The sequence below is a fragment of the Schistocerca americana genome, chromosome 6 (assembly GCF_021461395.2).
Source record: "Schistocerca americana isolate TAMUIC-IGC-003095 chromosome 6, iqSchAmer2.1, whole genome shotgun sequence".
NCBI classification, from domain to species: Eukaryota; Metazoa; Arthropoda; class Insecta; order Orthoptera; family Acrididae; genus Schistocerca; species Schistocerca americana.
This window is the reverse complement of record NC_060124.1, coordinates 530430907-530453921: the sequence shown is the minus strand read 5'-3', so window position 1 is coordinate 530453921 and position 23015 is coordinate 530430907. Positions and strand designations below refer to the sequence as shown.

General features: G+C 42.2%; 1 pseudogene; it reads left to right on the top strand.

Annotated features, from left to right (window-relative positions):
* The first annotated feature begins 12549 nt into the window (after positions 1-12549).
* Positions 12550-12667, top strand: LOC124621155 (annotated as a pseudogene).
* The last annotated feature ends 10348 nt before the right edge of the window (positions 12668-23015 follow it).

The following is a 23015-nucleotide window of genomic DNA, read 5'->3' as shown; positions in this document are numbered from 1 at the left end:
TTGACATTAGCAATCACTCATTAAAGCTGTCCCCACATGAGATTGGCTTCATAGCGGCAGAGATGAATTTAAGGCTAGACATGAAAAGAAATTTTTTAAGTTCACTAAGTGGGACACTTGTAATAATGCCAATGCGGCTGACGTCAGCGTGAAGCATCATTTCTACGACAGAGCGCTTAATAAAACGGACATTATGCTCGCGCAGGCTGAGAACAATTTGTTACATAAAGGTCTTGAGTATAACCTACAACCTCGGCTTCATAAAGAGACTGCGACTTTTGACCTTATTGTCGATCTTAAAACTGGTCTGGAATCTCTCAAGCTGGATACAGTCCACCAAGTCAAAATTGCACATGAATGTGCAATTCACGGTTTATGTTTATACTTTATTGTAACTAAGTAATAATAAGTTTGTAATAAAGGTATTGTTATCTATTCATTTGGCGTTTGGAGTGACATCCTGTGGGAAGAGAACACATAATGCACCCAGAAACATTGTCGAACATGATCGTTTTCGTAGTCATGGTGTGGGGAGGTATAGTGTTACATGGGCGTACTTACCTCCAAACCTTTGAACACGGCACAACGTTACTGTGAACACTGTACTCTTCCCTCATGTAGCCGGCCGCTGTGACCGAGCGGTTCTAGGCGCTTCAGTCCGGAGCCGCGCGACTGCTACGGTCGCAGGTTCGAATCCTGCCTCGGGCATGGATGTGTGTGATGTCCCTAGGTTATTTAAGTTCAAGAAGTTCTAAGTTTTAGGGGACTGATGACCTCAGATGTTAAGTCCCCTAGTGCTCAGAGCCATTTGAACCATTTTTAACCCCCATGTGCCTCTTTTCAGAGGTACTGAAACGTCCCCTTAGAAAAATTAATGAATTACTGTGCTGATAAACCTCTTACGTTATTTGATTTTCAAACAGCTGAGCAGAACTGAACGTATTCAGACATTTATCTCGTTACTTATTCTGATCAACTGACACACAATATTTTTGGCGCAACGCAGTCTGACTTTCAATAATCTCTACAAAAGAATGCCCCTGAATAACAATAACCTATACCTTTCATGAATCACTTACCTCACAAAAATCTTCTTTACTCGAACTACTGCAATACAGCGAGCGCCAATACTACCAGCTAAATAAAAGATTCTAACTACTGAAGTCACTAACTACTGATAGGCATAGTTAGCAAATGAAAGATTTTGATAGAGAACAAACAATGTATTTACCTTAATAGTGTTCAAAAGTCATATATATATAAAATCAGTTCATGACATCCAGTCTTACAAATTTACTGTCTCTGATGGACACACGTCCGCTCTCAAAACTCTGCCATCTCTCTCCCCACATCCACCACTGCTGGCGGCTCACCTCCAACCGCGCAACGCTACGCGCTGTTAACATCCAACTGCCCAACACTACAATGGCGAATATTACAACAATGCCAACCAGCCACAGACTGTACACAGCACAAGTCAGAGATTTTCATACGGAGCGCTACGTGGCGTTAGCAACATAAAAACCTAAACAGCCTACTTACAGTACGTTCGCATCAAACTGTGCAGGTAGAGGAGCCCTTGGGACGAGAGAATGTATGGCGAATGGACCGGCCTTCGCGTTATCCCGACTTAAATCCCATCGAGCACGGGTGGGATGTGCTGAGGGGGGGGGGGGGGGGGCGTATTACAGCTCGTCCATTCGCACCAACGATCATCCACCAGGTCTCAGCCGAGCTGGTGGAGGAATGGTACGCCCTACCACATCAACTCCTTACCAACCTTGTGACCAATATGGGAGCTAGCTGCAGAGCAAGTATTGCCGTCCGCTGCGGTCACACTTCGTATTAAGTAGCATATCCCCCCTTCTGCAATGTCCAGGGGACCGTCACAAATCACGGTGACTGAACTGTAATTACTGTCTTTCAATAAAATTGTCACTGTTGCCACCTAGTGAATAACGTCGGATGTAGCATGAGACCTTTCCAGGATGATTCCGTTAAATGCAGAGAAGTCGCAACGCTAGAAATTTGTGGAGTAATGCAGCAAGATCTTCAGACGAAAGAGCAGACACTGGCATAAAAAAAGTGACGTATTCTGCATAAGTAGGCAGAAAGACACAGTATCGTATGATTGCAGGACAATAACTGAAAGAACTCAAATGTATAAAACACCTAGCAGTTAGCATGTGGGCCGGCCGGGGTGGTCGAGCGGTTCTAGGCGCTACAGTCTGGAACCGCGCGACCGCTACTGTCGCAGGTTCGAATCCTGCTTGGGGCATGGATGTGTGTGATGTCCTTAGGTTAGTTAGGTTCAAGTAGTTCTAAGTTCTAGGGGACTGATGACCTTAGATGTTAAGTCCCGTAGTGCTCAGAGCTATTTGAACCATTTAAACCAGTTAGCATGTGGAGAGATTAAAAGGGGGACAATGACGTAACACTAATTATAGTAAGGCAGATGGAAGATTCATTGGAAGAATCCTCACGAAGTACAGTCTACTCATAAAAGAGGTACCTTACAAAAGCGTCGTTGGACGAATACTTGAATATTGCTAGTCATTCTGAAATATGTACCAGACACGTGTTTATTTAATAAACGCGAAAGCGTCACGGAGACTCTCAACCAGTTCCTGTGGCAGACACTGCAAGACTGAAGTTCTGCATCATGCTATGGTGTACTGTTAAACTTCAGACAGCGTATGTTCCTAGAAGCTTCAAACAAGGTGTTTCTATCTCCTAGGTAAATCTCGCGAAAGAAACACAAGGTACAATTAAAAAGATTCTTCACAAAAGAAAACGAAGTAAATATTCCAGAATTCGAACCGTGAAGAAACAGCTGCCGACATGAGTAACGTAGAAGTAAATATCCTCTGAGTAGTGAAGCACCTTAAATCACTTAATAAAAGCAAGTCTTCTGGTCCAGACTGTATACCAATTAAGTTCCTTTCGGAGTACGGTTCTAGGCACTTCAGTCTGGAAACGCGCGACCGCTACGGTCGCAGGTTCGAATCCTGTCTCGGGCATGGATGTGTGTGATGTCCAGTGGTTGGTTTAAGTAGTTCTAAGTTCTAGGGGACTGATGACCTCAGATGTTAAGTCCCATAGTGCTCAGAGCCATTTGAATCTTTCGGAGTATGCTGAAGCATTAGCTCCATGTTTAACAATCATATACAACCGTTCGCTCGACGGAAGATTCGTACCCAAAGACTGCGAAGTTGCACAGGTCACACCAATATTCAAGAAAGGTAGTAGGAGTAATCCACTAAATTACAGGCCCGTATCGTTAACGTCGATATGCAGCAGGATTTTAGAACATATATTATGTTCGAACATTATGAATTACCTCGAAGGAAACGGTCTATTGACACACAGTCAACATGGGTTTACAAAACATCGTTTCTCTGAAACGCAACTAGCTCTTTATTCACATGAAGTGCTGAGTGCTATTGCCAAGTAATTTCAGATCGATTACGAATTTCTGGATTTCCGGAAGGCTTTTGACACAACCACACAAGCGGCTCGTAGTAAAATTGCGTGCTTATGGAATATCGTCTCAGTTATGTGACTGGATTTGTGATTTCCTCCTGTCAGAGAGGTCACAGTTCGTTGTAATTGACAGAAAGTCATCGAGTAAAACAGATGTGATTTCTGGTGTTCCCCAAGGTAGTGCTATAGACCCTTTGCTGTTCCTTATCTATACAAACGATTTGGGAGACAATCTGAGCAGCCGTCTTAGGTTGTTTGCAGATGACGCTATCGTTTATCGACTAATAAAGTCATTAGAAGATCAAAACAAACTGCAAAAGGATTTAGAAAAGATATCTGAATGGTGCGAAAAGTGCACTTGACCCCGAATAACGAAAAGTGTGAGGTCATCCACATGAGTGCCAAAAGGAACTCGTTAAACTTCGGTTACACGATAAATCAATCTAATCTAAAAGCCGTAAATTCAACTAAATACCTAGGTATTACAATTACTAACAATTTAAATTGGAAGGAACACATAGAAAATGTTGTGGGGAAGGCTACCCAAACGCTGCGTTTTATTGGCAGGACACTTAGAAAATGTAACAGACCTACTAAGGAGACTGCCTACACTACGCTTGTCCGTCCTCTTTTAGAATACTGCTCCTCGGTGTGGGATCCTTACCAGATAGGATTGACGGAGTACATCGAAGAAGTTCACTGATGGGCAGCGCTTTTTGTATTATCGCGAAATATGGGAGAGAGTGTCACAGAAATGATACAGGATTTGGGCTGGAATTAAAAGAAAGGCGTTTTTCGTTGCGACGGAATCTTCTCGCGAAATTCCAATCACCAAGTTTCTGCTCCGAATGCGAAAATATTTTGTTGTCACCGACCTACATAGGGCGGAAGGATCACCACGATAAAATAAGGGAAATCAGAGCTCGTACGGAAAGATTATAGGTGTTCGTTCTTCCCACGGGCTATACGAGATTGGAATAATAGAGAATTGTGAAGGTGGTTCGATGAACCCTCTGCCAGCCACGTAAATGTAATTTGCAGAGTATCCATGTAGATGTAGATGTAGATCTCACCCGGAGACCTACAAAAGTGTTTCTCCTGTGGACCATTCGAAACTGCTTCAGGAAACGTGACAGTGCTGCCCACGTACGGTCTGCTACACACCATAAAGTGGCTTGCGGAGTATCGATGTAGCTATGGATGTATTCAAATGGATGAAGACTTAAATTATTTTTTCTATAGAAAAAGATATGTTATCTGGAGTGAGCACTCGATGGAAGGGCGTCCCTGGTGACTGCGCTGAGTGCAGAGCAAAGGGCTGCCAGGAAGTGCGGGCGGCGGGGCAGAGCTAGAGCGCAGCGCCGGGCCGAGGCGTGCGTGGACCGAGTGGGAACGCTTTCGATTCAGTGAACTGGGAGAGAGTAAAAAGAAGTGGAGGCAGGTCCCGCGCGCGGCAGATTGAAGTGGGCGGGCGGAGGCGACTGCGGGAAACAAGGGAGGAACCGATGAAGGGCGGGCGGACGGCGGAATGAACTGCGGCGGGCCGGCAGCTCAAATTGTTAAACTGGGCGGAAGGCCGGAGCCCGCAGCAGCAAGTAGTTGATGACGTCACCGCGACGTGGGCCTCCTGCTGCTGTCTCTGGCAGCTGTACGCCGAGTTATACAAGGCTCGCGCTCGGCTCAGTTTTTAGTTTGTATTGGTTGTCCAAATTTTGCTCCAACAACTCGACTGAGATTTCAGCCATATTGGACATATGTTCTTTTTTATACACTACTGCCCGTTAAAACTGCTACACCACAAAGGTGAAGTGCTACAGACGCGAAATTTAACTGACAGGAAGAAGATGCTGTGATATGCAAATGATTAGCTTTTCAGAGCATTCACACAAGGTTGGCGCCGGTGGCGACACCTACAACGTGCTGACATGAGGAAAGTTTCCAACCGATTTCTCATACACAAACAGCAGTTGACCAGCGTTACCTGGTGAAACGTTGTTGTGATGCCTCCTGTAAGGAGGAGAAATGCGTACCATCACGTTTCCGGCTTTGATAAAGGTCGGATTGTAGCCTATCGCGATTGCGGTTTATCGTATCGCGACACTGCTGCTCCCGTTGGTCGAGATCCAACGACTGTTAGCAGAATGTGGAATCGCTGGGATCAGGAGGGTAATACGGAACGCCGTGCTGGATCCCAACGGCCTCGTATCACTAGCAGTCGAGATGACTCGCATCTTACCCGCATGGCTGCAACGGATCGTGCAGCCACATCTCGTTCCCTGAGTCAACAGACCAGGACGTTTTCAAGACAACAACCATTGTACACGCCATCCAGGCTCTGTTTGACTCAATGCCCAGGGGTATCAAGGCCGTTATTACGGCCAGAGGTGTTGTTCTGGGAACTGATTTCTCGGGATCTACGCACCCAAACTGCGTGAAAATGTAATCACATGTCAGTTCTAGCATAATATATTCGTCCAATGACTACCCGTTTATCATCTGCATTTCTTCTTGGTGTAGCAATTTTAATGGCCAGTAGCGTAATTTTTTTCTTTTATTTTATGCTTCCAGTACCGTACGACCAAGTTGAAGAACAATCCTCCACTGTCAAGGAACGAGTTAGTACATGAAATTAATAACAGAATACGAGTGACAGCCAACGAATAAAGAGACAAATTGAAATGAAAGTTTGTACGAGAGACTTTCAATGATTAAGCAGCAAGACTGATGTAGAAATGAAAGTTTGTTGGACGGATTTTGTACTTTCATGATTTTACGTTGGTATCACTGGATTGATCTGAGAACAGCTGGCGGGTGAATTGTTTTCAATACATAAAATTTAGACTGGCAATGTCAAGGGAAAAATTTGTTAACATCGAGTATTGATTGAAGTGTCAGGAAGTCGTTTCTGAAATTATTTGTATGGAGTGTAGTCATGTATCGAAATGAAATGTGGACGATAAATAGTTTGGAGAAGAAGAGAATAGAAGCTTCCGAAATGTGGTGCTACAGAAGAATGCTAAAGATTAGATGGGTATATCACATAACTGGCGTTCTGGCGTTCTACGGATCGGAGCGTGGAATGTCAGATCCCTTAATCGGGCAGGTAGGTTAGAAAATTTAAAAAGGGAAATGGATAGGTTGAAGTTAGATATAGTGGGAATTAGTGAAGTTCGGTGGCAGGAGGAACAAGACTTCTGGTCAGGTGACTACAGGGTTATAAACACAAAATCAAATAGGGGTAATGCAGGAGTAGGTTTAATAATGAATAGGAAAATAGGAATGCGGGTAAGCTACTACAAACAGCATAGTGAACGCATTATTGTGGCCAAGATAGATACGAAGCCCACGCCTACTACAGTAGTACAAGTTTATATGCCAACTAGCTCTGCAGATGACGAAGAAATTGAAGAAATGTATGATGAAATAAAAGAAATTATTCAGATTGTGAAGGGAGACGAAAATTTAATAGTCATGGGTGACTGGAATTCGAGTGTAGGAAAAGGGAGAGAAGGAAACGTAGTAGGTGAATATGGATTGGGGGACAGAAATGAAAGAGGAAGCCGCCTGGTCGAATTTTGCACAGAGCACAACATAATCATAACTAACACTTGGTTTAAGAATCATGAAAGAAGGTTGTATACATGGAAGAACCCTGGAGATACTAAAAGGTATCAGATAGATTATATAATGGTAAGACAGAGATTTAGGAACCAGGTTTTAAATTGTAAGACATTTCCAGGGGCAGATGTGGACTCTGACCACAATCTATTGGTTATGACCTGTAGATTAAAACTGAAGAAACTGCAAAAAGGTGGGAATTTAAGGAGATGGGACCTGGATAAACTAAAAGAACCAGAGGTTGTACAGAGATTCAGGGAGAGCATAAGGGAGCAATTGACAGGAATGGGGGAAATAAATACAGTAGAAGAAGAATGGGTAGCTTTGAGGGATGAAGTAGTGAAGGCAGCAGAGGATCAAGTAGGTAAAAAGACTAGGGCTAGTAGAAATCCTTGGGTAACAGAAGAAATATTGAATTTAATTGATGAAAGGAGAAAATACAAAAATGCAGTAAGTGAAACAGGCAAAAAGGAATACAAACGTCTCAAAAATGAGATCGACAGGAAGTGCAAAATGGCTAAGCATGGATGGCTAGAGGACAAATGTAAGGATGTAGAGGCCTATCTCACTAGGGGTAAGATAGATACTGCCTACAGGAAAATTAAAGAGACCTTTGGAGATAAGAGAACGACTTGTATGAATATCAAGAGCTCAGATGGAAACCCAGTTCTAAGCAAAGAAGGGAAAGCAGAAAGGTGGAAGGAGTATATAGAGGGTCTATACAAGGGCGATGTACTTGAGGACAATATTATGGAAATGGAAGAGGATGTAGATAAAGATGAAATGGGAGATATGATACTGCGTGAAGAGTTTGACAGAGCACTGAAAGACCTGAGTCGAAACAAGGCCCCCGGAGTAGACAATATTCCATTGGAACTACTGACGGCCGTGGGAGAGCCAGTCCTGACAAAACTCTACCATCTGGTGAGCAAGATGTATGAAACAGGCGAAATACCCTCAGACTTCAAGAAGAATATAATAATTCCAATCCCAAAGAAAGCAGGTGTTGACAGATGTGAAAATTACCGAACTATCAGCTTAATAAGTCACAGCTGCAAAATACTAACACGAATTCTTTACAGACGAATGGAAAAACTAGTAGAAGCCAACCTCGGGGAAGATCAGTTTGGATTCCGTAGAAACACTGGAGCACGTGAGGCAATACTGACCTTACGACTTATCTTAGAAGAAAGATTAAGGAAAGGCAAACCTACGTTTCTAGCATTTGTAGACTTAGAGAAAGCTTTTGACAATGTTGACTGGAATGCTCTCTTTCAAATTCTAAAGGTGGCAGGGGTAAAATACAGGGAGCGAAAGGCTATTTACAATTTGTACAGAAACCAGATGGCAGTTATAAGAGTCGAGGGACATGAAAGGGAAGCAGTGGTTGGGAAGGGAGTAAGACAGGGTTGTAGCCTCTCCCCGATGTCGTTCAATCTGTATATTGAGCAAGCAGTAAAGGAAACAAAAGAAAAATTCGGAGTAGGTATTAAAATTCATGGAGAAGAAATAAAAACTTTGAGGTTCGCCGATGACATTGTAATTCTGTCAGAGACAGCAAAGGACTTGGAAGAGCAGTTGGACGGAATGGACAGTGTCTTGAAAGGAGGATATAAGATGAACATCAACAAAAGCAAAACAAGGATAATGGAATGTGGTCTAATCAAGTCGGGTGATGCTGAGGGAATTAGATTAGGAAATGAGGCACTTAAAGTAGTAAAGGAGTTTTGCTATTTGGGGAGCAAAATAACTGATGATGGTCGAAGTAGAGAGGATATAAAATGTAGGCTGGCAATGGCAAGGAAAGCGTTTCTGAAGAAGAGAAATTTGTTAACATCGAGTATAGATTTAAGTGTCAGGAAGTCATTTCTGAAAGTATTCGTATGGAGTGTAGCCATGTATGGAAGTGAAACATGGACGATAAATAGTTTGGACAAGAAGAGAATAGAAGCTTTCGAAATGTGGTGCTACAGAAGAATGCTGAAGATTAGATGGGTAGATCACATAACTAATGAGGAAGTATTGAATAGGATTGGGGAGAAGAGAAGTTTGTGGCACAACTTGACCAGAAGAAGGGATCGGTTGGTAGGACATGTTCTGAGGCATCAAGGGATCACCAATTTAGTATTGGAGGGCAGCGTGGAGGGTAAAAATCGTAGAGGGAGACCAAGAGATGAATACACTAAGCAGATTCAGAAGGATGTAAGTTGCAGTAGGTACTGGGAGATGAAAAAGCTTGCACAGGATAGAGTAGCATGGAGAGCTGCATCAAACCAGTCTCAGGACTGAAGACCACAACAACAACACATCACATAACTAATGAGGAGGCATTGAACAGAATTGGGGAGAAGAGGAGTTTGTGGTACAACTTGACAAGAAGAAGGGATCGGTTGGTACGACATGTTCTGAGCCATTAAGGGATCACCAATTTAGTATCGGAGGGCAGCGTGGAGGATAAAAATCGTAGAGGGAGACCAAGAGATGAATACACTAAGTAGATTCAGAAGGATGTACGTTGCAGTAGTTAGAGATGAAGAAGCTTGCACAGGATAGAGTAGCATAGAGACATGTATCAATCCAGTCTCTGGACTGAAGACCACAACAACAAACAACATAAAAAGTAAAAATTTGTGCCGAACCGAGGCTCTAACCCGAATTTTTCGCTTATCGCGAGCGGTCACCTTATCATTTTATTTTTATTTATTTATTTTTTTTTTTTTTTTTGTAATGTCATTTTGTTCGTTATAGTTCGTTGCAATTGTTCGTGGCGGACGTCTCCTGACGCCCGTTGAAGTTCGTTATTGATCCATTCACTCATATCTTTAGGCTATCCGCGCACGCTCCACGGCTAAGCCCAAACTAACCTATGTCGTCAACCGTTTGTCTAAAAGTCTACAACCTGCACTCGTAAATTCATTATGTTTATTCATGTACAGGAAAGAGATTTTAATTGAAACTTGCTTGCATGTTGTCGACGAATAATCACAATACTGCAATGCTTCTGCTGTTTAGAATTACGATTTAGGATTCCTTCTGGCATGCATGTTTTGTTTATAAAATTAGTGTTGCATTTAACGATGGTGCGTCCATTTCAAGTTTCCATGTTTTTATGATGGTGAAAAATCAGCTAAAATCTTTTCCCGATTTATTTTACAGTATGATGAAAGCTGTATGAACCGCGGAAATATTTATTAGTATGTAGAATGGTTCAAATGCGGCGAACCTCAGAGACTGTCGAGAAACGTCTTGGCCGGCCAGTTGAAAAGTCAGCTCCTTCGCTTGAAACCCGCATTGACGACGATATTCGTGAATATCGACGTATTACAGTCGAACGTATAAAAGCGGTGCCCTGTTTGTTTCAAGTACTTCAAACTCTCTATCACCTATTCAGGGTAAGGCAACCAACTTTCACAACATCAAGTGGAATTTTGTTAATGACTCGCAGTGAGCCATGACTTTATTCGGAAGGGAAGACTTCGATTTAATTACAAGCAATTCCGTAAGTGCAATGGTCGCATCGGGTCTACAAGAACAAACTGCCCCCCCCCCCCCAAAAAAAAGCGCGGGTCGGTAAGACCGCACGGAGACCGACTAAGCAACACTGTTCTTGATTAGTTAATTTGCATATCAAAAGGGTTGATGGGAGTTGAGCTGGCCGAAGTGGCCGTGCGGTTAAAGGCGCTGCAGTCTGGAACCGCAAGACCGCTACGGTCGCAGGTTCGAATCCTGCCTCGAGCATGGATGTTTGTGATGTCCTTAGGTTAGTTAGGTTTAACTAGTTCTAAGTTCTAGGGGACTAATGACCTCAGCAGTTGAGTCCCATAGTGCTCAGTGCCATTTGAACCATTTTTTTTTTTTTTATGGGAGTTGCATGCTGCTCTTATGGCGGAGTTGAATTTCACCTTATTGATGAACGCAGATAGATGGCAGTATGACCTCTTTATTACAGAAGGACCGTAACGATAACTTGGAGAAATACAAAGAAAATAAGATTTTTATTTGTAAATAATAGATTTCAACTGTCAGTCGTCCTTTTGAAATTTTTTATTGCCAGAACTAGATTTTAGCTAGAAACTAGCCATTATCAATGCACTACCATTTTTGATCAATGCCTGTAATGCAATGAAGTGTGGACAACAGGCATTACATGCATTGATCAAAAATGGTAGTGCATTGATAATGGCTAGTTTCTAACTGTAATCTAGATATGGCAATAAAAAATTTCAAAATGGCGACTGATAGCTGCAATCTATTATTTACAAGTCAATATAACAGTCGCTGCGTGCAACAGCCTTCTGAATGGAAGGTAACCTCATGAAGGTTGTTATTTCCGCTCATTCGGATACTACTGAACATAATTTTGCTGGAGGAAGGAAAGATTGATTCAACAGTCGCCACAATGGTGAAAAAAAAGAGGGGTGGCGGTAAGCGGAATAAGGGTTCTGATCGCTGTGGCTAACGCGGATATCCGTCATAGCAAGATTGATCAAAGCGAAGAAAATAAAATCACTGCAAGGCTAAGAAGTTGCTACGGAATTAGCAATGAGCAAGAGCAACCGCGTTCCACGTAGTCGCGTGTTCTAGCACAAAGGACCATGAGTACATCTCGCAAAGTTACAATCTAGAAAGTTAAATCCACACGCGTATCACAAGAAAAAGATTCAAGAAGAGATTCTGAAGGCAATGCTGCAACATTGAGGACAAGAATCTTTACCGTGCTATGGCGCACAGCTGACCTCGCGCTCGTAACGGTCAAAGGTCAGATGCAGAGCTCAACATTACTAACGAATTGTAGAATTTACGAAACAAAATTTATGAGAAATATGAGAAAGAAAAAGAAAATAATACTTTCTCACTAACGAATACCTAGCGCTCTAAGTGCGCTATAACCAACTTAGCTGGCATTCACTGAGTAGACACATCCTTACCGATATCAGCATCGTGACCTCACGCCTCCACAGCGAGCAGGAACAGGACAGAACTGACCGAGCTTACACGTCTACAGAATGGCTGGAAGCGTTGGGTCGCGAGAATTGGCGCGCCCCTAACACGGCCAATCAGAGGCCCCGGATTGCCGCGGAACACGATGCCGTTCTGGTTAGCCGCCCGAACACCGGAAAATGGCTCGTGATTCGCCAGGAGATTGTCAGAGTTTCATCAGGGAGGCTACGTTGCAGCATTACAAGGGAGTGAGAAGTTAAGCTTCAGGGTCGCTATTACAATTTGTAAGACTAGGAAGGGGGACAACACTCTCCACTACGTAGCCTTCTAACTTGTCCCACGTGCTCCCTACAACAACGATCAACAAGGGAAAAGCGAAGCCATCGTCGCCACTCAGGGGAGATTGCTAAACTGGGTTCACAATTAACGAAAAATGTCCTGCACCCACCCGCTCCACTGGACAGCGTAACATTGCAGTAGAATATTGTCTAATCCTATAAACATCCGGGCAACGGCCTTGCCGCACTGGATACACCGGTTCCCGTGAGATCACCGAAGTTAAGCGCTGTCGGGCGTGGTCGGCACTTGGATGGGTGACCATCCATGCCGCCATGCGCTGTTGCCATTTCTCAGGGTGCACTCAGCCTCGTGATGCCAATTGAGGAGCAACTCGACCGGATAGTAGCGGCTTCGCTCAAGAATACCATCATAACGACTGGGAGAGAGACCCAACGCCCCTCCTACCCGCATCCTCCACAGAGGATGACACGGCGGTCGGATGGTCCCGGTAGGCCTTTGTGGCCTGAAGACTGAGTGCTATAAACATCCCAGTATAACTGTAAAATGACGAAAGCAGTGCAAAAACAATCAAATATGAAAGATGTGCAAAGGGAACGAGAATGAAATGCACCTCTCTCACGTATAGGAAAAACAGTTGCAGTAAGTGTCGGTAACAAGCTCAGATACAGCAAAACAAATGCAAGGTGCATGCCGAAAGAGTTTACGAAACAAAGCGAGGAAACAAGACTTAAAGTGTGTACAGGGTTGACCGAACGCCACGAAAGGCAACACTTTATTAAACAAGGTTTTGGCGTGTGATGAAACTTGGGTTCACCATTTCGAACCAGAGTCCAAAATGAAAAGAAAGGAATGGAAGCACACTAGCTCAATAGTCAGAATGTAATTCAGCGGGATAAGTCATTTGGCCGTCTTTTGCAATACCCAGGGTGTCGTCTTTTGTGATTATTTGAAAGATCAGCGTACAAGTAACAGTGCCTATTACTCAGACACACTCACGAACATTATAAAACCAGCAATGATAGAAATCCGTCGCGGGTCTCAAAGAAAAGGTGTGATATTGCTACAAGAGAACATTTTCCCTCACAGCGCCCAGATGACTCAAGAAACCACTGAAAAAATTGGCTGGGAAATATTACCTCATCATTTCAGATTTGGCTCCCTCGAATTTTCGTTTCTTTGGCCCACTCAAGGGACGTTATATGGAAAAAAGATCAGCAACAACCAAGTCAAAGAATTTGTGGTAAAGTGGCTGAAACAACAAGACAAAGACTTCTTTGCATCAGGTATGATGAAGTTAGTTCATTGTTGAGAAAGTATATTAATATCAGTTTAAATTATGTTGAGAAGTAGTAAAAGTCTCAGATTTAAAAAAAAAAAAAGTTTTTTTTCTCCGTGAATTTGTCTCTTCAGTTATTGAGTGTCCCTCGTATTTAATAACAAATAAAATGAAATTTACACGAATCCAACATACACAAAAAGATCCCGAGCATACATCAGCGTTTCCAACAATATATCACAGGAATTTGCTTCAGTTTAATCCAGGAGCTCCCCCGCTGAAGAGGGGGAGCGAAACTTGAGGAAATCCTTCAGTTTAGACTTGAATTCTTGTCAATTGCTGTGGTAGCCTTCTGAAAATAAATGCAGCAGAATTCTGTACACCTAAGGGCGCAAAATTGAATAGGTGCGATGCAAATGGAGTACACGCCAGCAGAACCACTCTGCTGTGAGCTCTATCTGCAACAGCATTGAAGCACTATGCCTCGTCTACGTTTGTATCGTCAACGCCGCCACCGCATGCCTCTCTGCCTGGATTGGAATCATTTGCCCACCGAGATGTCATCGCTTACAAGACCTGGCATTGTGGAATAGATGCTAAGACCCAATCTAGACCTAGTTATGTATATAGTAACATGCCATTTACATTGTATACCCAGCGAAACGACAGCTTTCGTTGTAATAATGACGCTACTTCGTGACAATATACCCGTGATTCACTTCATTCGGTGTCGTGCTATTCCAGAGAATAAGCTCATACCGTTAATAACAAAAGACGGTAAAGGGAATATGTACTGTGAGGCCAGTGTCAGAAAACTGAGATTCCTGAACAGGGATCGAAAAAATTATCGCAAATTTACATCACATATCGCTCAAACTGCCTGTTTCTGAGCGTAAATACCATTGGCTAATACGAAGCGTATGACGTATGTCATAAGGAAGTAAAGTGGTCGAAACAGTCAAATTTTCGTTTTGTTCTGCCTCTTACTGCAGACACTGGTGTAATGGTAAATAGAATAGCATTCCAGTTTTGAACAAGATCTCTAACAAGGGTTATGCGGGACGCTAGGAATATGGATTGTTCAGACTCATTAATCATGTATCCGTTCTGCGTAAACAAAATGTCAGTTTTAGTTCAACTGTATGTTATCAACTGTAAAAACTGAATTTTTCTCTGACTTAACATAAACTGGTTCTCTACAAGCCATGAACTTACGGCTTGAAATACACTATTTGACACATTGTCTATATTGCACCCAACATCCTTCACTATCAAGCCAGTGTCATCAGCAAACAGAAATACCTGAAAGTTACATGTCATATTACGAATAGAAGCGTATTTTGGCTTAAGCAGGCTAGGTTGCTGCCGAGGGCAGCCGATTTTAAGGGGCAGCGAAGAGACGTAACTTATGAGTTGTTACTGTCTTTTTAACATTTTATTCACTACTCTTGAAAAGAGTATAGGAAGTTCACTCACAATGAAATGGATATCAATAAGACTGGCAACAATCATTTCAAATTTCATGTGCTGTCTGCGCAACCAGCGGAACGACAGCTTTCGTTGTAGCAATGACGCTACTTCGTGACAATACACCCATGATTCACTTTATTCGGTGTCGTGCATTCTGATGCCATATGCCGTAGGGAGGCAAATATCGTTGCCCGCAGTTAAGATTTGTGACGGGAGACGCCCTTAACACAGTCATAGGAATAATAACCAGTGTCGACACTCTACAATGCCGATTCAAATTTCCGATCCCATATTCAAATAAACAATTGCCAGTCATTCCAACGGCCAGCCGCTTGGCTGGAGATTAATTTGAAATCGTAAAGAGTGCAGATGTTTAGTGTTCAGTTTCGTCATCACAGTCTTCCTTTCAAGGATTGGGCTGTTACCTGTTCCGCAAACACAAATAAAATCGTTCCCATCTTTTCCAAGGTCTTCCAATATCTCTTTTCTCTTTCGGCTTGTAGTTTAGGATCTTCTGAGGAATTATGTGATCTGGCCTTCTCATGAAGTGATGTCTCCGATTGTCAAGATATTTCTGAATTTTTTCTTCATGCTGAATATATTTAACTTTGTTCTAATATCTTCGTTTCTAATCATGCTGCCCTTCGTCTTTCTTAGGAACCTCACCTCAGCCGTTGAATTTTTTTTTTCTTTCGCTTTCATAGGATAACACAGGAACAGCCATTACTTTATACAATTCATGATGGTTTCTTTTCGTACTTTATGGCCTAATGTTCTGCTAATGGTACCACAGACGTTTTGGAATTTATGTTTTTTTTTTATTTTCCGTATCTGAGTCAAAATCAAAATTTATAGCACAGCCTAAATAAGAGACTTAAGACTGTTCTCCTAAAACTGAATTATCCAAAACATTTTTGATCTGACTGGATATTTTTCTCTAAATGGCATTATTTTCGTTTTGTTACTATACATTTTAAAGTTGTACTCATTACAAATTACTGATCTTTGGAGGTCATCTTCAGTCTTGTTAATAGTAACGATGTCATCAGCAAACAAAAGTACTTGCAAGTATTCCTCTCTCATTACGTTAATTCCTTTGCTTGCTTCATATTTCCATTTGCAAAGGATGAAGTCAATGTAAATATTAAAAAGGGTAGATAATAGTTCAGAACCATGTCTAACACCTTGGTTAATAATTATTTCTTCTAATCGTTTCATACCTGCGCTTATTAAAATGCGTGTGGTTTCTAAAGACTTTTCGCTGCCTCTATTAAACGATAAGGTTACCCACATTCAGACATAATCTTCCATCCATTTTGTTCTTCAGAAATTATAGCTTCTGTGATATTCTTCATGCGGTTAGTGATTATCTTTGAGTATAGTTTGTAGCCAGTGCTTAAAACACTGATACCACGGTAATTTTTATAGTTATTACGTTTTCATTTTTTGAAAAGAGAGATTACTTCTGCTGTATACCAAGGTTCTAGGATCTTGCAGTTCGTCCAACATTCATTTATTAAGTGTAAAACTCTTCTTTTTAGCGGTAACCTTCCATATTTAATCAGCTCTTCATTTACTCCACCTATTCCAGTAGCTTTTCTGTTCTCTATGCCTTTCAAAGCCTCTTGTAGATCTTCCATAGTAACTGGATCTAATATTTCATTATACATACTTTCTTCAGTGTGATCATCGGCCTTCTGTGTAGACGCCTAGTCTGTATTATGATTTATTCATTGTTCATTTGGTATAATGTTCAGTGAGGCAGTGTCTTTTTCTTCCTTGTTGAGGGCTTTCATGATCTACCGTATACGTCGTATTCTAAGACGCATATGAAGGAGCCCCACGACTCTTGGTGTACTTTGCGCACTATTTCTTTCGCAGCATTCATTTTTATTTAGCATGTTTCCCAGCTTTCTGATGTTTTTGTCTATAGAAGCTATAAACAAGCTATTTGTTTTTCTTTAATGACTTCTTTAATTTCTGTGTCCCACATTATGAGTCGTTTTTCCCACCTGTTTTCTTCCTTTTACCAAGTGTTTCTGAGGCTGCTTCAGTGATGCATGTTATGGTATTATTTCATTCTATATCGATGACTTTATTGACTGGTAGTGAAGCAGGCTTTTTTTAGAGTCTGTACTGATAAGGTTTGCTAATATTATATACCAACAGGAGATGTAGTTCAACAACTCATGTCGTGGCTTCTTTTGGAGTTTCTTCGTCTCCTTCCATTTTGATAGTAGCCTTATCTTACTGCTTAAAAGGAAGTGGTCGCTGCTTTTGTTTAGTATGTGATACATATTTTAATATTAATTAAAGTCGGTCACTGTCGGAGAAGTGTGAGTGGTTCTCGGTATCGGAAACTAGCGAAAGAAAAGGCAGTAAAGAGACAGGAAATTGTGAGAAAGAGCAAAAAAATTGGAAGTGCTGTTTAAAATTCAACACAACCAGCTATTTTCAACTGGAGCTCGAGTCTGGAAACATCAGAGTATGATATTGTGGTGTGTAATAACGTGGTGAATAGTGTCAAAGATATTGCAGCGTGTGGTATATCGCAATAATGCGTTTACTGTATTGGAAACAATAGTAACTGCCCCGAAACAATCATTTGTCTTCACCCGAATGACGTATAGAAAGCGAATGGTGACGATGATTCAGTTTCTGACGATCCTGCGAACTGGATAATAAATGAATTCCTTCGTGATCATGTCGTAAAAATGGTCGTGTGGCGGAGAATATGGATTGTGATTTCGGTAATTCATGCAGGCAGTTTACTGACTAACTAATGTAATGACTGGAAAAAGATCAGTCTCGTTTAACTGCCCACGAAAATTCAGCTGAACATAGGAAATGTGTGGTAACTTTAAAAGCTAGACGACAAATCACGGAGACATAAGTAAATGTTGGCGTAATGTGTTAAAACGAGTTGTTACAGTGATCAAAAACTTTTCCGTACAAGCCCTATCTTGCAGGGGTCACAACTATGGATCAACATACTGTGGAAATTTTGAGATGGCACTCTAGCTGACAGCAGAATTCGATCCCTTTCTAGCTAAAAATATGGAATTTTGTGGAGAGAAAGGAGAACGGAGCACATCATATCTTTCTTTTCCAGCGTTTGAAAAGTTTATATCAGTTGTTGCCGAAAGTGTGATAAATTATGTAGTAAATGAAGTGAAGGAGAATAAATATATTTCCATCCTTTTAGACTCCACCCCTGATATTAGGCATGAGAATCAGTTCAGTCTCCGTAAAACAAAAATAAATTTTTGCAAAGTGTTGACACCGATAGTGAGACAGTAGTGAAGTTGTGCGATTCTTTAGCTGAACATATTGGAGAGAATCGATCTATGTATGACACATATGAAAATGCTGCCATCGAAAAGAGTGAGATAAATATTTACAAAACAGCCAAAAAAGAAAGAAAGTCAAGAAAACTGAGATGTAGATGCCGAGCTCTTCCTCATACCTCAAAAGTCTCAAGAATTATTTGCGGCCAGCCACGCCGCAGGGTAGAATCAATAGTCTTGCCGTCCACTCCATCAATTTTGAAACACCGTGGCAACTTGGCTATGAAGATGTGATCGACGAATCTGCTGCAAAGAAAGCACGCAGTAAACAGCTTTGCCTGAATTGAGTGTGGTGTATTCAGTATGCATGTATTTATTACTATTACTATTAGTATTATTATTATTATTATTATTACTATTATCGTTAGCAGCAGCAGTCGTAGTATCCAGTTACGTAAAGATATAAGTTACTCTCGAAGTGAGAGGCGAAAGTTTTTTCCTCAACCTGAGGGCAGGAAATAGCTAAATTCGCCCATGGTTACTTGGTGGCTCTTTTATACACTATTTAATCAAAAGTATCCGGACACCTGGCTGAAAATGACTTACAAATTCGTGGCGCCCTACATCGGTAATGTTGGAATTCAGTATGGTGTTGGCCCACCCATAGCTTTCATGACGCTGATACGTTCAATCAGGTGCTCAAGGGTTTCTTGGGGAATGGCAGCCCATTTTTCACGGAGTGCTGTACCGAGGAGAGGTATTGATGTCAGTCGGTGAGGCCTGGCACGAAGTCGGCGTTCCAAAACAACCAAAAGATGTTCTGCAGGATTCAGGTCAGGACTAGGTGCAGTCCAGTCCATTACAGGGATGTTATTGTCGTCCAAGCATTCCGCCACAGGGCGTGCATTATGAACTGGTGCTCAATCGTGTTGAAAGATGCAATCGCCACCCCCGAGTTACTCTTCAATAGTGGGAAGCAAGAAGGTGCTTAAAACATCAATGTAGTCCTGTGCTGTGATAGTGCCAGATAAAACAACAAGGGGACCCCTCCACGAAAAACACGACTACACCATAACACCACTGCCTCCGAATTTTACTACTAGCAATATACACGCTGTCTGATGACGTTCACCGGGCATTCCCCATACCCATACCCTGTCAACGGATCGCCACATTATGTACCGTGATTCGTCACTCCAAACAACGTTTTTTCACTGTTCAATCGTACAATGTTTACGCTCCTCACACCAATCGAGGCGTCGTTTGCCATTTACCGGCGTGATGTGTGGCTTATGAGCAGCCACTCGACCGTGAAATCCAGGTTTTCTCACCTCCTGCCTGTCATAGTACTTGCACTGGATCCTAATGCAGTTTGGAATTCCTGTGTGATGGTCTAGGTAGATGTCTGCCTATTACACATTACGACCGTCTTCAACTGTCGGCATTCTGTCAGTCAACAGACGAGGTCGGCCTGTACGCTTTTGTGCTGTACGTGTCCCTTCACGTTTCTACTTCACTATCACATCAGAAACAGTGGACCTAGGGATGTTTCACTCTTGTGTATATATAAGCCTATTCAATAACTTTTGCAAACATCGATGGCATAGAAATAGATCTAAAATTGTATGAAAATACATAAAACTGCATCCAGTCACTTTTTTTGAATAGTTATTTATTATTTCATGAACTAGTTTTCAAATCTTTTCAGATTCATCTTCAGATGGTTTACCGGAAGCTACATATCTCGTTCTATGCTGGGTGCTGGCTCTGTGACAAGATGGAACATGCTTTACTGTATCGCCATGACTATCGTTTATCTGGCGATATGGATGCAAAATTTAGTTTTGTACTTACTGCGGCAGTATGGGTGGCCTTTCTACGTTAGTGTCCATGAGTCTGCTTCCTTTACGATAGCCAGTTGATACATCACTTCATACTCTTTTACACATCATGTATGCATTTACACTGTGGTAGCGAAGCTTTGCCAGCATCGAGCATGTGTTATACAACTGTTGATGTTACAAAGATCTTGACACAAAGATACGACATAAGACTACTTTGCTCACAGATGTTATTTGTGTTTGTTTGCATGTATTAACAAAAACAATTAACAACTCTGAGCAAATTAGGCCTATGTCATATCTTGTGTCAAGATCTTGGTAGCAAGCAACGGTTGTATAGCACATGCTGGATGTTGGCAAAGTTTCGCTATCAAAGTGTAAATGCATACTTATTGCGTAAAAGAGTATGAAGTGATGTACCAACTGGCCATCAGAATGGCAGCAGACAGAGGGACACTAACAGAAAAAAGCCACCCATACTGTCCCAGTAAGTACAAAACTAAATTTTGCATCCATATCGACAGATAAACAATACCCATGGAGAATAATTAAAGCACGTTCCATCTTCTTGTTACAGAGACAGCACCCAGACTTATGCTAGAAATAGATACGTAACTTCCGGAAAACCATCTGAAAATGAACCTGTAAAGGTTCGAAAACCGATTCATGGAATAATAAGTAAATATTCAAAAAAAAAATGACTACTTACTGTTGTGTTGGCAGAAGAGCCAACACTGTGTTACGACTGGAAGCCAAAATGCACGCGTTTTAGCTCACGCAGGCTGGCGTAAAGAGGGAAGGACTATACTGACGTGAGGTCTGGAACATGACAAGGAATTAGAATTCAGAAAGCGGACGTACTTAGTTTGATACTTAACTTTAATCCATTAATTATGAACGTCGCTCTTGACGGTCCATGAGTCACAATATTATTGGTTCAGAAGACGTAGTAACTGAATATGGCGCCTTGCTAGGTCGTAGCAAATGACGTAGCTGAAGGCTATGCTAAACTGTCGTTTCTGCAAATGAGAGCGTATGTATACAGTGAACCATCGCTAGTAAAGTCGGCTGTACAACTGGGGCGAGTGCTAGGGAGTCTCTCTAGACTAGACCTGCCGTGTGGCGGCGCTCGGTCTGCAATCACTGCTAGTGGTGACACTCGGGTCCGACGTATACTAACGGACCGCGGCCGATTTAAAGGCTACCACCTAGCAAGTGTGGTGTCTGTCGGTGACACCACACTTACAGTGTTATGTATTTACATTCAATTAACAGTCACAGGTTCTAAAACATCAGTAATGGATAAACTTAGGTCTAAAATTATATGCATTATCCCCTTCTCCTTTTTTATAATGCTGTTTCACTACTGAGTCCGTCAGTCGTTCACGTAAAATAACAAACGTAGGTAAGTTGAGGGCTAACATATGCAGTACATTGCTTTAGTATCCTGCTAGAAACACCATCACATCCATGAGAGTCCTCAATTTTCAGCGATTTATTTTTTGACTGGGTCATGCCCTACGTTTTTCCTACTCACTGACTCTATATCCTCAACTTTATGCTGTTCATTCACGCCTGGTCATATTGTTTTAATTTTATCTTGAGAATTAGCTATTCTATTTGCAAACTACATGACATTTTAAGCACCTTACAGTACTGGTTGTAGGGGTCTACAGCTGATAGACAGGCTCAGTTTCTTTGTTCTACATGATATCCTTATCCCTTTAGTCAGCCACCCAGGTTTCCTGCTCTGTTAGTACCTCGTTTCAAACTTTGTAACAGAAGGCAGCTTTCAAAGAGTATGAGATTTGTATTGAAGAAAGTAGTCTACACCCTGAAAAAAAAGAAGACGCACCGCGAATGAATAATCCGAATGGGAGCGAAATCGGTATCAGTGACGTGCGTGTACAGACAATCAAATCATTACAGTTTCACAAAATTTGGATGATTTATTCAAAACAAAGAGCTTCACAAATTGAGTAAGTCAATAAACCGTTGTATCCAACTGGCGCATCAGCTCGTCAAAATTCCGAGCTGGTTGAACGGCGCTGTCCACAATGCTCCAGATTTTCACATTTGGGGGGAGGGGGGGGGGGGGCAGTCGAAACTCTCGGCGTGTGCGGACGGGCATTATCTTGCTGAAACGGAAGCCCAGGATCGCTTGCCGTGAAGGGCAACAAAACGGCGCATGGCATAGCATCGACGTACCGCTGTGCTGTAAGGGTGCCGCGGGCGACAACCAAAGGGGTCTTTCTAAGAAAAGAATTGCACCCCCGACCATCAGTCCTGACTATCAGCTGGCGGCAGCCAGGTTGGCATCGTTCTGCTGCCCTGGGCGCTTCCAGACACATCTTCGGACTGTAATCTCATTTACTGGGGTAGAATCGTCTTCAGCGCTAAGTCCCACTTCGAACTGAGCCCCGATGGCCGGCGAGGACGCGGATAGATACGCCCCAAACAACGGTGGGATACCGATCTGAGTGTCGCCCACCATATGGTCCAACAACTATGAGGGAAGGTCTGGAGTGCCATTTGTTTTCTTAGAAGGCCCCATTGGTCGTCATCCACGTCACCCTTACAGCACAGCGGTACGTTGACGATAATCTATGCGCTGTTGTTGCCTACATTTCAAGCCATCCTGGGCTTACATTTCAGCAATATAATGCCTGCCCATATATTGCGAAAGTTTGCGCTGCTTGTCTTCGCACTTTGCAGGCTTCTGGGATCTATCAGTTGCAACCATGACTTTAGTAAAATGGCAAAGGTAATGTAAATCAGAACACTGGGAAGGATTTGTGG